Source organism: Ixodes scapularis, unplaced genomic scaffold (genome assembly GCF_016920785.2).
Source record: "Ixodes scapularis isolate PalLabHiFi unplaced genomic scaffold, ASM1692078v2 PGA_scaffold10__122_contigs__length_95168666, whole genome shotgun sequence".
Lineage (NCBI taxonomy): Eukaryota > Metazoa > Arthropoda > Arachnida > Ixodida > Ixodidae > Ixodes > Ixodes scapularis.
In genome coordinates this window covers 70,740,582-70,751,685 of record NW_024609836.1, presented here as the reverse complement: position 1 = coordinate 70,751,685, position 11,104 = coordinate 70,740,582, and the positions used below count along the sequence as shown (strand labels likewise).

General features: G+C 45.1%; 2 long non-coding RNA genes across 4 annotated transcripts; one reads left to right on the top strand and one right to left on the bottom strand.

Moving 5' to 3' along the window:
• The first annotated feature begins 4 nt into the window (after positions 1-4).
• LOC120836195 lies at positions 5-10,274 on the top strand. Of its 3 annotated transcripts, none has more exons than XR_005714797.1 (3): positions 5-47; positions 695-777; positions 10,075-10,274. It is a non-coding gene; the product is annotated as an uncharacterized LOC120836195 (long non-coding RNA). The 3 variants fall into 3 exon arrangements; XR_005714796.3 differs by lacking the exon at positions 5-47 and adding an exon at positions 239-377; XR_005714795.2 differs by lacking the exon at positions 5-47 and having other exon boundaries at positions 56-777.
• Positions 692-2,959, bottom strand: LOC120837059. Its single transcript, XR_006077333.1, has 2 exons — positions 2,882-2,959; positions 692-844 (listed from the first exon to the last, which is right to left on the bottom strand). It is a non-coding gene; the product is annotated as an uncharacterized LOC120837059 (long non-coding RNA).
• Positions 10,275-11,104: the final 830 nt, after the last annotated feature.

The window sequence follows — 11,104 nt, the reverse complement described above, 5'->3', positions numbered from 1 at the left end:
AAAGGCAGTGTCTGCGTCGACCCGGTCTACGCAACGCCCAGCGTTAGGTAGACCCAGAATTCTGATTGGCTATTAAGAAAAAGTCACGTGTCTATATAAATTGAGTGAATTATTTTGTTAAGTTTATTTATATAAATTTTAAATTAGTAGAAATGAAATTATATTAGATATATTAAATACATTCTGAGATAATTATTATATGCAATGTCACGTGTTACATTTGATGAGAAGCGGGAGAATCCCTTCGTTTCCCGCGTTTTGACCGTTGTTTACCTTTTCGGCTCTCCTGCAACCTTCGCAAGTCCACCTCCATTTGTCGTGAATCCCCGTTTCTGAGCGTTGATTTTCCCTTCTTGGTGTCTTGTTGATTTTTTTACGTATGTATTTCTTTCGCGAGATTCCGATTGCCTGTGTATTTAGCCCAAAACTCGGTGTACCACGTGCTTTGATATCTGGGAGTTCCGTGACTGGGGCAACTGGGGTTTCTTGTGGAAAGACCTTCGGCATTTTCCTATTGAAACCAGACGTGGCTGTCGAGATTCAGTCGATTCGTTCTTTTTGCGGCGATTAAGCGTCTGTTCGTCATGACTGCTGGATTGACGGTCATCCTCCCGAGGCAAAGCAGCCCGCGGTGGACGTGCCGAGGTTCTGCGGGAAAGAGCAAGGATGACCGGGAGACCAACACTTTCTGCAGGAGCCGCAAGGCAGGCCATGGTTTCATCGAACAGCCGGGAGTGGAGCGGGATGCTGAAGGATAGCGGCGCTCACTTCAGTGAGGTCAGTCGATATGTTGAAGTTTATTTCTTCATCTGTCATTTGATTACTGCAGCACACCAGCCTCGTTCTGGAAATAAGGACGCAGGGGTAAACGTTTGGCAAGCAGAGGCAGTTTGTGTGCTATATAGATCGACATGAAATATTTGCAGTGGTATGCTCATAGGTTTAGCCTCTTGTCCAGTTAAGACCATAACATGCTCTGCATGCTGACATTGTTGTTATATCTTTCTTATGTTGACAGCTATTTTGCTTAACATACTCTTTGTGCCATCCCTACGAAAGCCCCGACAGAAGGGTGGGCCAGGTAATGGGCGAAGTCACATAGATCACTTTCCCCAAGCCCTTAATCTAATGACTAACAAGCCTACCTTCACAACTTTGTGCTCGAACCACAGTTTGCTCTTGCAACAGCGGCCACGGGGCAACCATTGCCAACTGCACCACCTTAAAGCCCCTTTATGTTTCAAAAGTAGCGCAAGGTGCGCCGATGCACGAGGTACGTGCTACGTGCAGCCCTTAAGAAGATCATGGCAGCACAGCGCAGCACTGAGCTAAATTTCAGCCACCATGTTCTTCCCAGAAGGTGGTGCGCGGCACAAGTCTCGAGCATTTCCACAACAATGAATGGTGCCGCTTTTCCCAGGATAGAGGGGCTTTACACCAGCTACGAGCCATCGGAGCCAATCCAAGGCCCTGTGAGTGTTAAGGCTGATCCACACATACAGCAGAGCGCTCAGTTAGCGCTTCATGAGCGCTGGAAGCAGCGCTCGGTTGTTGCTTTAGCAGCGCAGTGCAAGTGCGCTCCTTGTGCCGTGCTTGCTGCTGCGAAGCAACGCATGCACGGCGATTCCGTTGTTATTTTTCCTTTGGCATTGAAAGAAGAGGAAGTAAAAGAGCCGCTCTCCAAGCAAAGGGTCGGGCAAACAATTCAGAGTCATGGACTCTGAGCAACTAATTGATTGGGTACGACCTTATCACTTTCTATTCAACATGCGTGATCCTGGTTTCAGAGACACACAGTTAAAAAATAATTACCTTCTAAAGAGCTCTGTGTCCCGGTCCCTCGGCCTGGGAACGAGGTTCACCGGATACCCGTCGATATCTCGGTAGCGAAAGATTTCGTGCACTCAGAAGGCTCTTCTGGGCGTTAAGTCGTCCACACACATATGCACTAATTGCGTATGTAAGGGCATTTGTCGCCTTTCTATTTCAGCATCCAACATGTCCGTCATGGTACTGTTGCACACCCAACCACAGGAACCTAACATCAGTACACATGTTAATCTGCAGCAATAACGGTCGTACAAGGAGCGCTACTAAAGTGCTGATTGCGCGCTAGCTATATTAGAACTAAGTCACGTGCAAGGAAGCACCACATGAGCGCTCTTTGGAGCACTCATGTAACGCTAACTTAACGCTCCGCTGTATGTGTGACCAGGCCTTTACTTGACCTTGAAGAGGGTGACATGCGTAGAGCATATCAAGTGCTACGTTCGCAGAGCTGGGTTGGCTGAGGCGGCTTGGAGCATCCGCTGCGGTGGGACGTGATGTGAAACAGAATGTAGACCTGTTGCAAAAATACACATTGATGCTATAGTTGTTGAAATAGGGGAAGTACTCTCACTGTCAGCGGACGATTTTGCAAATGTGGGTGCTACCAGTAAGCACTGTAGAGAATGGACCCTTTTCCTGTTTTCCGGTTCGAGAGTACAAAATGCATGTGTTGCTAGGCTAGGTGGGAACAAGGCTGCCATTTTGCTTGAAGCAAGGGCACTGTGCGATTCCCAGTGGCAATGCCAAAGCGCTGTGTTGCGTTCAGCTGACGGCACCAGCCGGGGGAGGGGACGAGTTTTTTTTCGGTTTTCTTCCGAGAAATTGAATCTTGATGGAAGAGCGGCGTGAATTTGCACGGTTATAATGTACTAGATTCTAGTACACCATAGCATGGTGAAGGGGATTGACTTGTCAGGCCCTACAAAGGCTTGGGAGGCAAATAAGCGTACCCGACTACTGTAAACAACTTAATTGTTCGCAAATTTCTTGACTTAAAAATTTCTGCAAAAAACGCATCCCACCAATATATGGTAAAGAATATATAGCTCACCACTCCTCGCAAAATTTTCTGCGCATGAAATATTCTCCAAATTTGCGAAATATTGAGGCCGCAAAAATAAAGTTGTTCACAGTATGTGGAGCTAACTAGTCGTGGTTCAATAACATTAACGGCACTTTAGAAAAGCACTTCAGAAAGTTACACAATTGTTACAATGATGATTCATAAGACAAGAGAAGCATAGGTATAGACCCTTTCAGGCAACATTTCATGGGCGCCGGCATATTGACGTCACGTGACCCTGCCGCCATAGCCGACCTTCAGTTTCTCACCGTTCCCCCGCGTTGTGTGCTGCACAGGCCACTACCGGAGCTTTGTTTTCGTGTTCTTTCACGTTCCGTGTTGAAATTGTGTGTCTTTTCAACATTGAAATTGTGTGTCTTTTCGATATTTCGGGCTTTTGTTTAATCATTTGATATCTATATTTCAACACAGCTCTTGTATTTTCGTATTTATGAAATGGAATCGGACAGCGAATGGATCGACGATTAAAGATTATGATTTCAGAGACCATATAAGTTCATCCCGTTTTGGCGTTTTTCTCGCTAATAAAGGGCAGTCTACACCATTGCGACGTATGCAAATTTCAACTGACGCAGTAAGGCTATCCAGTCGTGCTTTCCGCTGCATGTGCACACTTGTTTCTGTAAAGATGACCAGCATGTAAGCGATTTAGCTTGCGACGAGACGAGCGGTGGCGACAACGACAAGAGTCAGCGGCGAGCGACGGAGATTTCTTACTGTCGCTTGTCATGTTACTCGGTTTTTGGGTTTCTAGAAAACGTCGCTCACCGTCCTGGTCGCTTGCTTCGTCGTTTCCATGCGGTTCGTCTCGTCACACGACTGACCCAGCGACAGCGAAGCGGGTCACCGTCGCTTGTCTCATTGCTTGCCAAATCGCTTGCATGCAGTTTATACTTAAAATCGAGGCACCAATGGTTCAACGTTGTGTGCTTGTAAATTAATTGAGTATAAACCACATGTAAGCGCTTTTGCGAGCAACAGCGACCCGCTTCGCTGTCGCTCGGTCAGTCGCACGACGAGGCAAACCGCATCGAAGCGACTAAGACGGTGAGCGACGTTTTCTAGAAATCCCGAAAACCGAGCGATGCAACGGGCAACCGTGAGAAATCTCCGTCACTCGTCTCGTCGCACGCTAAATCGTTTACATGCGGGTCGGCTTTACGGAAACGAGACGAAACAAACATAGTTGGAATGCTACCCGGTCGAAGTCTTCTCGCTTGACCGCTTGTGTCAAAGCAGTCATCTTTGAAGTGCGCCGAACAAGGGACGTCAGTATTCTTGTGCAACCAACCATCCCCCCGCCGAACAGCATGCTCCCTCGCAGCATGCAAAGTATTGTCTTTAGGAAACCGGCAACGTGCAAAGATGTTTAATGTTTTATTTTTCCATTAAAGTGCATTTAATCATCTAGCATTCTCCCGTGAGCTTGTTTGTTTGTTTATTGTGGGGTGTCGGGAAGGTGGGGGGGGGGGGGGAAGCTAGGAGAAATGTGGGCCTCCGTACAGGGGCAAGTCGCTACCTAGCTTTTGGGGAATGGGAAGAACAGAGAGGAAAGGGGGAGAGGAAAAGAAAAGAAAGAATGATTGAGGCGTTTGAATGGGGCGTTGAATCGTTAGCTGACAGACGAGTAGCGTGACTCTGAAGAGCCCCATTTAAACGGGCATCCATACTTTGTTTAGAAAGCAGATCTGGCACAATTGATTAGTGCGTAAATACGCTAGAGCCGGCTTGCGAGTCCACTTTCGCGCAGATAAGCCAGGAGAGCACGAAAGGCCTTCTCGGCTACTCCTTGAGTCCCATTTGGATTTTGAAGGTCTTCAAGATTGGAGTAGGAGAGGCCGGCCGTCGCATACCGCTGAATCAGAAGCTTCCGATGCTGGTCGTGGCTTGGGCATAGAAGAGCGTGCGCTGTTTCTTCAGGGTCACTGCAAGATGGACAGTATGGGTCTGACTTGCGATCATACACGTGAAGGCGTTTGGAAGTATACGCACATCCAGCTCGAAGCCTGTGCAGCAAGGACCTCCCGTGAGCCTGCTCACATGCAGTAGTAAGCTATTGGCCTCGGGATCGACCTAGAGGTGGCGCTGCTGTCGTGCTATCATCATTATCAAAGCGGGGATGGAAGCATTGCTGTTCCATAGGCTCTCCACGTTCGCGTGTGAAACGGTGTAAATTCTTGCATATATTTTGTTGCACAGTATCGGTGGGAAAACAGTTTTAGCGGAAAGTGGTGCGGTACCGTTCGGTGCGTCAGTAAAGATTGAATTGTCTTACCAGCGTGCGGCTTAAGTATAAATAACCATGTGTGTGGATGAGTCGTCCGCCCTAGGCGGGCGTTGGGAAGCATGGCTCACTACGACGGATGCCTGTCTTTGGGTAAACTGCACTATTTATGTTAAAAATTTCTTTCTTTTAAAATAGTTCTATCGGTTCACGAGCGTGGGAATTTAACAAAATAATTAATTGTGACCCGGATAACATAATATGGGTACTGTGGACTGTGAAATGGCAGGTTCTATGCATCTTTGTTTTTGCAATTTTGAGCTTTTTCATTAATATAAATATTTAGGATGAAGAGAAGCTAGTGCTGTATCAGAAATTACTGTGCTATTGAGTTCTGCTGCAGCCTGTTGTCCTTTTCTGTGCCATGGTGTGGGTAAGCTTTTCGGAGTCGGAACAATTTTACTATGTTGCAATAAGGAGAGAGTGCCTCTTCTAGTTAACAATCCGGAAACTGATCGTTGGCAGGACAACTGAAGCAAGTGAAACAAACTATTCTAATATATCTGCCGCGATAGGAACAAACAGGTGTAACCAAGCAAGGCAGTAGCGTGCGTGCTATTAGATGCTTTTCTCGGTAGTGTGGGTTCACCCGCTTCAATTTTCTCGGTGAGGGTTGTGGATGTCAAAAAGCCAATATTATAAATTTCTGACTAAATAATCTTCTATTTAAACATAGTAGACACTGCAACTTCATCAAATGACCCGCACCACGACGTCGCCAGCATCGGCCGCAGCGACAGTCTTTTACTGATGAGGGCTAGGGACTCACGAGACTTTGCGATCACCCTCTGCCCTCACCTAACACATATTGGGACTGGGCAGTACATTGATTAACCTTCAGATTATTCGAGTGATGCTTTAATTGTGATATTTTGTTTTGCCGTTTAATTGGAATCTTGTGCTAAAGGAAGTCATGAAAAAGTGAAAAATGCCTACTCTATAGACCGTTCCATTAGGGTCATAGCAAAGAGGGTAATAGAGAGAAAAAAATGCCCTCACCCTCTGTCATCTGCTGCGCCGAGTGGGCTGTACCTAGCATCCGGCTGGCGTACAAACTCTGTTTAAAATCGCGTCATTTTGGGAATTTCAAGCGCAGATGCGCAGATTTTGGTATGCCAGATCTCGTGTAATACTATGCTAGATAAAAAGACTAACAGGGTCCAACTGCGTTACCTGTGTGCAAATAAAAAGAAATAGTGAAAACTGTGTCAGATTTGCCGGTCTCTACGGCGAAAAGTGAATCCGGTGGCTGTACCTTTTTTACTATTCAAAGTTCATACTGGTGTAGGCCTTTAGCGATCATGAGTGAGGTCCGAAATAATAAATAGAAACATGCTCTCGTGCCGCAATAAACGCAGTAGCTGAGGGTAGTACTGCCGGCTGACTCAACTGCTATTTAAGTAACGGAAAAAAAGATATGCTAGTTGATCACTTATTGAAATAGAACAACAGAGAGCTATAGGCTGATTTTGGAGCAGCCATAACTATTCTAAGAACGCGGACCACTCCACAACGGCAGCCACGAGCGAGAGTTCGATGTTCCGTACAGCCCGCCGGTACAGCGCAAAGATGGAGAATAACAACCTCCCAGTTTGTCGTCTGCTAGTGGAGTCGGGCGTGTGCCCTCTCTCGTTTTACCCCACCAAACCCGCTGAATTTTCCGGATGTATGGAGAGGGCACCGCTGTCGAACGAAATGGTGCCGCCCAGAGAGCACTAAATGGAATGGTCTATATTTCTGACATTTTATTTCTTTTATGACACAGGCTTGCACGGTAAACCACTTCAGCATGCATGTGATTGTCATAGAGGGTGATTATACTGTTTAAATAATAACTTAAAAATTACTGCACATTAAAAGGCTTCCAGTGTTTATATTTCTGTAGGCGTCACAACGTGAAGTTTAAAATGGGAATGCAATATGCCATTTCTGACATACTAAAAATACTAAAAAAGGTGTAGTTTTATTGTCTTACATGCATAATGACCGGTGAAAAATCGACTAACAAATTTATCAATTGATTTGTGTATTAAACGGTAGTGATCAGTAGGATTAATTTTTAATCAAACCACAGCCCCAATCAACATTCAATGTTTTAAGAAACCTATGGTTTGTGTGAGATACCAAAAATATATGGGACCAGCTGTCGTATACAAACCACAACACTAAGATTATGGAAGCATCCGACTTAATAATAATCGCTTTGCTGAATTTCCGTGCATGTGAAATGATACTCCATAACTAGGGTTCTGCGTTTTCGGTGTTGTTGTTGTTGTTGTTGTTGTTGTTGTTGTTGTTCATATTCATATTAAAAATAGCGCAAAAGAGACGGGACAAAAAGACGAAGAAGCACACAGGACAAACGCTAACTGGCAACTAAACTTTATTGAAAGCTTCCAACTTTGCTATCGCCATGCACGTGCTTAGTCTCGTTCAACAGAGACAGGGCGTACCGCCAAATCCGCACAATCATACCGCCCACCGCCCTTTCCAAAAAGTCAGCAAAACAGCTACATCAGTTGTTGTTGTTGTTTTTTCTAGAAATTGGGGGAATTTTGGGGGGGGGGGGGGGGGGGGGGGGGTTTCATTTCTTTTACAGATTCACTGTTTTTTGTGTGAATTGGTGTAGTCATAACCAATTTAAACAAAAACCACGGAATCTGCAGGAAAACATTAAACCCCGAAATAAAATACCCCCGATTTCGAGAAGAAAAAAACACAGAAAATGCGGAACCCTAACCATAGCCTTTAGTAGGAAGAAACGACAGCAATAACAACAAGCGTTGAATGAGGAGGGCTCAGCTCAGCCGGGAACGGACTTGCATCATCAAGATCCGAAATTCGGTTGTGTGTATGTTTATACAGCCTAGAACTTGGTATGCCTCAAAGGGCGACGAGTCTCCCAGCTGTAGATGAGCAATTTAGCGAGTGCAGTACAACCGCTAGCTTGGGGTAACGTGCACCACCCAGTAGTGATACACCAGGCACGTAGCCAGGGGGAAGGGGGCCCATGGGGCCTGGGCCCCCCCCTCCCTGAAATCTTCCATTTTGCTGGGGTCTCCCCTCCCCCTCATACAGCATTTTGTAATGGGCGGCCGCTGACTTTCCTTCTTCATCAGAGTGGAAAGGCTGAAAGTTTTAAATTCGCACCAAACCTGAGCGCACTGAACGTAGTAACTTAATGAAACTTTTCTTTTATTTGAATCTCGCTTTATTCTAAAAGTTATAGGCAAATTCAAATTACAAAAACAAGCAAAAAAACACCTCCTTCATGACGTCTTTCGTCGCTTGAGTGGCCGTGAACTAGAGGAGGGGTAGCGAGCTCAGCGAGCGCTCACCGCTGCTGCACTCCGCGTCAACGGCTCGAGAGGACACCACTAAAGCATGTTCTGGATAGGTTGTATGAAGCGGGCAGCCAGGGTGGCTCGCATTGCATTTGCTGCGAGATTAAACACTTATTTGGTATGACACTTCATTGGCCACGAACGACAGCAAACACGGGATAAAGATCAGTTCAGTACAGCAGCCACTTCACGCTGCCATACTTCCAAACCTGCTCCGAAGGCCTTCGGAACCGGTCGGATCCTCGACCGCAGCGGCGCCGGGTACATTCGAGACCTTTCTACGCTCACCGCTGTACTCTGTTTCACCTTATGATGTACCGCAAAAAAGGCTACAAGCACGAGCTCTTTGCTCTGGAGCACATCTCGGCGGCACAAGCTCTCGTGACTTAATTAAGAGTGGCTGCCAACACTATGAGCTTGCGCTTTTAAAAAGAAGCTTTTAGCGGCTCTGACCAGTATTAAGGCGAGGACCAAACACAACACTTTCAGCACCGCGGGTCGCCTTTGTAGGTAGAGAAGGTGTCCACGTCGTCCGGTTAAAATATGACGCATTGATATTTAGTCATTCCCTCCGTGCCCGCTGGCTTGCCCGAACACCAAGAGATGTGGAAACCGCAAAAAAGGTAGATGCTTAAAAATGATTGCAGGGCCCCTTTAATGATACCTGCAATTTTACATAACAGCTAGATGACAGGACAATCAATCAAATGCTTGGCGAAATCCAAAAATACATCTATCTGCCCCTACTATCAATGCACTGGCTGCAATCGTGAAAGACGTCAGTAATCCATGTTGTTGTTTTTTTTTTACATGAGGTAGTTTTATGTTATTTTTGTGTCAACTTCAGCTTGTGCGCCTTTGTGTCTAATATCTGCAAGATAGTATATGTGAAGCAAAATGTATTAGTGCAAAGCACTGTTTCCTGACTAGTAATGTTATAAACTACTCTGGCATACCACTGCTAAAGGGTCAATTGCAGTGCCAGTTTACCTTTGTATAGTAGAGTGAATATTTATAACAAAAATGAACAGGTTTTCAGTTACATTTCTAATACAAAAAAATCTACAACAGTGGTTTGTGATTATGATCAAAAATGCTTCGAGCACTATTTTTATGTGAACTAATGTGCTATTTTGTTCAATACTTAATGCTTTCGCTCGGTACGAAAGCATGCAGTTGCTATTCTTAATGTTCATAAGATGACGTTGCCAGCATGATCAACACATGAGTTTAAACCTGGGTTACAAATGATGCGACGAGTTAAATATTTGTATGAATTTCCTTTCCTTCCACTTCAAAATTAGGGATGACCTATATTCGAATATGTTTTTACTCTCAACAATTTTGATTACTTGTTGAATGTTCAAACTAACTTGTAAATTAGCTTTGTTTAGGGGATCATTATCCAAGAGTTCTTGTTTTTAAAAGTAGTAACACACTCCTTAGTGCACTGAAGTGGTGTATGTCTGTTCCACGTGGTCTAAAATGGATGGTTGCGGTGCTTGTACTGTGACAATTCTTTTCTCTTGCAGCCCAGCTTGAACCCCACCATTGGCGTCCTGGGCACCACTCTGAATAAGCTGCTTCAGTTGTGACTTGTAGCACAAAGTTTCTGTCCCCCAGTTCATCGTCATCTCTGAACCAAAGGCATTGGTCCTGCCTGCTAGTCACCACTTGAATAAAAGTTGGAATGGTGCAGTGTGTTTGTGTAAATAAACTGTTGAAGCTTTGACATTTTGTTTTTGTAGGTAATGAGAATTATTTACTTTGAAAGATCCCATCCATCCATCCATCTATGATCCTTCATGCCATAAAGTATGTACTATTCCGAAAGTAAAATTTGACAGTCGGGCAGCTGCCGCTGGCCTGGAAAATTGTGAGGGCTCACGCCTGTAAACTACATGTATTGTTTTGTGAACCTCCTCCGACTCCCTTGTGTACCTGAGAACTTGGGAGGTCAGTTTTAAGTCGAAGGGGGATAGCCTATTTTTATTTACAAGGAAACTTTTGTACTTGCATATGCATTATGACCCATAGAGGCTGAACTCCATGGGACGAATATGCTGTGAAAAATCTGATTTTGCCCGGCGGCTTTTGTTCTGCGCATGGAATTGGCACAGTGGCTGCTACATCCCGCGCAAAGTGAGTATGTTGTAGGGCGACATTCTTCAGTTATTCGTCGCATGGGACTGGGAGGACTAAGGTTTTCATGTTCCAGTATAATAACAATAGTTATGTTCAACAGATGTATGTTTGAAAAGTAAACATTTTGGCAAAATTGTGCCTGGCTAGGTGAGTATTAATAAAAGGCTGCAGGTACACTAACCAGCTGTGTTCAAATAGCCCAACATTTCGCGGCCTACTTGTTCACGGGTGACTTATTTGGCTGGGAGTTTGTCTTTCTCTTCTCCTTGTCGCTGCCTTTAAATCTCTCCTTTTTGTGACACTTAGAAGCCCGTGAATATAACTGCTTGAGAAGGTTCGGGTTCTTAGTATGCTGAATATGCCATGACTCAAGAGTAATTTTTTCCAGGTTCGAGAGGAACTGAAAAAACAACTTTA